Here is a 5572-nt window from a genome sequence, read left to right on the forward strand (position 1 = left end):
TTAACTTGCATCTGTGAGACAGGTGTTCTCACCGAGATTGCACAGTTGAGGTTCCCTCCCTGCCCAGGTTCTCAGAGCTGGGAAGCATGGAGGCCAGGTGAGGATGGAGGATGGCGGTCCAGGGACTGCGGGCTGGCATTCACTTGACTCCATCATGTTGGATACTGGAGGGCAGTGCACTGACAAAGCACAGCTTTAAATATGGAAATAACAACATGACCCACAGCGAGCCTTGGTGGGAGGTCAGGAAAGACCCAGAAACGTTGAAGGCCTGGGAGGCTTCTGGGAAGAGGTGGCCTTTGAGCTGAGCCTGCGAGATGGGTGAGCCTTAGGAGAGTGTGGAGGAGGAGGGATATGGCCGTCGGGGACACAGGGCAGGTCCACGTGCCAGGAGGTGTGGGCTTGGAGGTTCTGGAGCCAGAGGAGCTGGGCCTGGCAGGGCAGGAGGTCGAAGCCAGCGATAAGGTCTGATAGGCAGGGTGGAGCCCGAGCGTGCAGGCGCTTGAATTCCAGGCTTGGCGTTTGGACTTTACCCCGTAGACAATGGGGAGCCACCAGCGATTCTGAGCTGGGCAGGGCGGCCGCAGCTGTCGCCCCATTGTTTTTCCCAGATGGGGGCCGAACGAAAACTGCAGTGTTTCAGTGAGTCCACTAGATGGCGATATTTTAGCAAATTTAAACCACCCAGCCTCCAATTCCCAGCAAGGAAAACAAATGGAGGGACCCAGCAAAACCCTCAGCAGCATCTGCAACAGAAAATCAAACCAGGGACATAGTCCAGCTTCCCCAGCCAGTGAGACGAAACCTCGGATAAATTCTCATCTTTGAAGGAGAATATGTCCTGGGTGTGCAGAAAAGGGCATTCAGTTTTAACAAATGCCCGGCAGACATTCTCTGGCATTCAAGCTTCCTAGTAGACCTTTGAAGAAGGTGTTATTATGCCATTTTACAGGCGAGGAAGCTGAGTCACTGAGGGGTACGATGCTCAGTTATCTACCAACCTGATACCAGGTTGGGCAGGGAGATAGTGTTGGCAGCAGGTGAGAAGGGGTGGGCTGGGTAAGCCCCCAAGGCAGTGCTTTGCTGGGCCCAGGGTCCCTAGTGCAAAGGATGGGCACTGCCCTGAGCTCCTACTTTGGCTGCTAGAAAACCCTGTAGCATGGAGAATGGGAGCTGCTGGACTCTACTATTTGCTGCTTTTTAGAGAAAGTCTCACTTAATTCTCTGACAACCACCCAGAGAGTCAGGGATTATCACACACCCATTTTACAGGTAAGAAGACAGATTCTGAGAGGTGAAATGACTAGTCCAAGGTCACACAGTGGGTGAGCACAGGAAGGGAGGTGGATCCCAGGTACATTTGAGTCCTGGGTAACTTTCTTGGAGAAACTCAAGCATCAATGCTCAGAGAGACACATATAAAGATTTTTTTTTTTAAATCAAAGCACTGTGGTTTGTAATAAAAAAAAAAAAGGAAACAACCTAAATGTCCATTGCTGGAAGATGGACACACAAAATGTGGTACAACGGATTCATATCGTAGAATACTATTCAGCAATTAAAAAGAAGGAACTAGCTCTTTCACACTTATCAACATGGACAGATTTCAAACACATGTTTGGTGATAAACGCAAGAAGTAGAATAGTAGGAATCCTATGGGACCTTATCTGTAAATGAAAACACTGCCAAGGACTGAGTGTCTGTATAGGTATGCTAAACTATTTTAAAATAATAGGAAAGATATGCACCAAATGATTAGTTCTCTGTGGGACTTGGGTAGTAGATAAAGGGTTTTTAGCTTTACTTTTAATTTCTTAAAAATAAACAAACTAGAAGCAGCTATGGGGGTGGCAATATAGGTGACTGCTAAATTACGTGTTTCTCTATATTAATTTTTGCACAAAAAGATGCTTCAGGCAAACAAATAAATACAAAGATAAACTATAAAACTAAAGTAAATTTCCTATTTAGGGTCAATGATTTGAAGCCCTCTATCCCTTTCCTTTGGTCATTTTCTCTGAACTCCTGGTCACATGGACCACTGAATGTGTGTCCTTGAGGGGTCACGCCCACTTTCTGGCAGCAGGTCCTGCAACTAGAAACTGAGGGCAGTTCTCACCCTGCCCGTCTCCTGGGGCCGGAATGACCAGCCTGTGAAGTTCTGAGTGCGAATGATCTCTGCAAGCTATCGGTCGCAACAGAGAAATAATAAGAGATAAAGTCTTCTCACTTTTCCTCTTTTTCCTCGCCCTTTACATCTGTCCTAGTACACAAAATCATAACAGACACAGGTAGCCTAGCATCTTCCTTGTATTGGCTCAATTTCCCCCTTATTTATTCTTCCTCACAGCTCTATTAGTGAATACTTTTATTCTCCCCGTTTTGAAGATGAGGAAATGGAGTCAGAGAAGTTATGTCATTTACCCGAGGAAACCCAGCTCAGAAATGCCAGAGGTAGGATTTCAACCCCAGTTCACTTGATTGCAGGGCCACTGTGCTGTATTTTTTTTAAAAAATTGAAGTATAGTCAGTTACTATGTGTCAGTTTCTGGTGCACAGTGTAATGTCCCAGTAGTGCATATATATACATATGTTTGTTTTCATATTCTTTTTCATTAAAGGTTATTACAAGATATTGAATACAGTTCCCCGTGCTCTACAGAAGAAATCTGTTTTTTATCTATTTTCATATACAATGGTTATCATTTGCAAATCTACTATGCTGTATTGATATAGTACATTTTACGGTCTCTTACCCTAAAAAAGAGGGAAACAGACCATCTTGTGTTTTGTTTTGTCTTCTTTCTCATAAAATTTTTCTTTGTTCCAAGTTGCTTTCATCTTGTGTGTGACCCCCTGCAGGTCCCACCTCTGCGCTCAGGATTGTAATTTCCTGGGTGGTTGAGGAACTCCCTGGTCTGCTCACAGGAGAGGGGAGAAGGGGCCCACCATGGCCCAAACCTGGCTTCCCTGCTCTCCTGGGTGGGTCCGCCTCAGATGTCAAAAGGCCTGAATTCCAGGCAAACCAGGAACAATGCCCCTGTCATCAAATTTGAAACCAAAATTCAGCAAAGACATGTATTTGCTGCCAGAAAGCAAATAGCCTTTTCTTTTCTTTCTCTCTTTTTTTTTTTTTGCCCAAACAAAACATCCTCTTATGAAATATGTCCAATTTGCAATATTTACTTTCCCTTTATTTAATAACAGGAAAGGGTTTGCTGGACTTTTGTTGATTTTTGCATTTCTTATTAAAATTCTTAAGGGGGTTTTGGGGGAACTTAATCAGCAAAAAAAGAGGAGGAAAAAAAAAATCTCATCTGCATTCCACAGGCCTTATTAATGGAGGAAACTTGCTGTTTTGTTTAAGAGCATTTTCTGATGGGAGAAGGCAATCATCACGTGTTCCAGAGCCTTCCTCTGACTCTTATTCTTGACTGTGCTTCCTTCTCAGCTGTCTCTGGAGCTCTGAGTCCCTTGTTCCAAGCTTTCTGCCTGAGAAGAGGGAGCTGGGGTTGATGCCTCACTGCCAGGCTGTTCCTCCAACATCCCAGCACAGTGCTCTGTACTACAATGTCACTTCACCTCCAGCCAGCCCTCCTGACAGCCCTCATTGGGCCGATGAAGAAACTGAGGCTTAGAAGGATGAAGTCCCTTGTCCAAATTCCCTTTGCTTGGTTGCTTACATTCCTTGGGATTAAAAGGCACAAAGTAGTCACAGAGCCCTCCATCCAACTGAGTTGCACAACTCTGAGATAGCTAGACAATCGCCAGTCTTTAAGGCCCAGAGAGGTACAGGGACTTGCTAAAGGGCACAGCAGGAGGGTGGCTGATCTGGGATTTGAGCTGTGCTCTGACTCTCACATCCACCTTTATTTCGCTTCACCACACTTGCCTGTTTGGGGCCAAGAGCGGCATCATGTTTCTTATAATGAAGTCCGTCGCTCCCCTCAAGTTAACACTCTCTCCGCCTAAGAGGTCTTGGTCCTGCCGTCCTTGGTTCCAGAACTGGACCGCAAAGAACTTCAAGGCCTTGGTTTTGAATATTTCCATTCTACCAGAAATATTTATGTAAATTGTTATTATTATACACATTATGTAATTATTAGAATATGCTGACTTGTAGAATAGTGCCTCACATGGGGTAAGTCCTGATAAACGGCACTGCGGACAGCTGAGTCCCCGAGCTCTCCTTCTGCAGAGAAGGGAACTGAGGTGTAGCGAGGACGGTGGGTCTGCCTGAGCACCAGGGGCCAGAAGCGGGTCCGGACCTCCCTGTTCTCTCGGGCTGTGCTTCCCACGAGCATGTCTCCAACAGCCACTTTCTTGTTCATTCAGCCGCTACCATGGGCGGTGCCGTGTGGACGGTTAGGACACTTAGATAAACCAAACACGATAGATGTCTGATGGCAGGGTCCTCAAGGGCCGGTGGGAGAGGATGCTTGGACAATTACTCTCTCAAATGTGGTGAATGCCACAACTAAGGGGGAGGGGGCTCAGGAAAGACTTCGGGGAGGAGTGGATGTTGGAGCTGGGTCTTAAAAAATGAGGATGAATTGGCCAAGTCGGGAAGGGCATCTGAGGCAGAAGGCCCCTCCTGAGCAAAGGCTGGAGGTATGAGCAGGGGGATGAGAAGCCAGCCTGGAAAGTTGAAGCCAGGCTGTGAAAAGCCTTGAATGCCATCCCTAGGAATTTGGATTTTACCCAACAAGTGTTGGGGACACAGGAAGGATGGAAGGAGGGGAGTGACTCGGTCAGGTTTGGTTTAGGAAGGTTACTCTGGAGGCCAGGGAAAGAGGAGGATAAAGAGAGTGGGCAGGCAGCTGCATACTCCAGACCGGAGACGCCCAGGCCTTGCCCGCCTAAAACCCTCTTTTTCCTTCCACCCTCGAATGGACTCTTTCCCACCCTTCCTGCTCCAGGCACCCTCCCAGCCCACATGCCTATCTGGAGCCCCTCTCCCTGGCTCCTGGAGTTCTTATTCTTTAGGCTGCTCCTTTGTACTCGCAAGGTCCTCCAGAGCCATTGGCTCTAACCCTGCGGAGGTCAAAGACCTCTGGGAGAGTCCAAGGCCTGAAAAATGCATGCATAAGTATGCCACCGTTCCAAAAGTGACACTTGTGTGTGGCGTCTCAGACCTGCTGAAGCTGCTTTCACTTGTGGGAAGGGGCAATTCCAAGACGAGGCAGAGGAAAGAGAAAAAAGGAGGGTGTTCTGGCCAAGGATGCAGTGGATCCTGGCGGTAGGTCTAGCTTGCTCTGATGCCGCAAAAGCCTCGCTCTGATGCACAACCGACTCCTCCCTTTTCTCATTCTGTGCTCCCCAAGCATCGTTCTGATTAGAACTTGGCTTCCCGGTGCAGTGTGCCTACAGGGAGCTGGGGTGTTGGCTGGAGGACACGTGTATCCGGTCCCTTTGGCAGTTATATTTCTCGTTGTAAATTAGTAAATTGGGAACAGACAATTCATAGAGGAAGCAATACCAATGACTAAGAAAGAAGCACATGAAAAAAATGCTCATCCTCACCAGTATTCAAAGAAATGTAAATTCAAACCAAAACCAAGATTATTTTCT

The sequence above is a fragment of the Camelus dromedarius genome, chromosome 17 (assembly GCF_036321535.1).
Source record: "Camelus dromedarius isolate mCamDro1 chromosome 17, mCamDro1.pat, whole genome shotgun sequence".
Lineage (NCBI taxonomy): Eukaryota > Metazoa > Chordata > Mammalia > Artiodactyla > Camelidae > Camelus > Camelus dromedarius.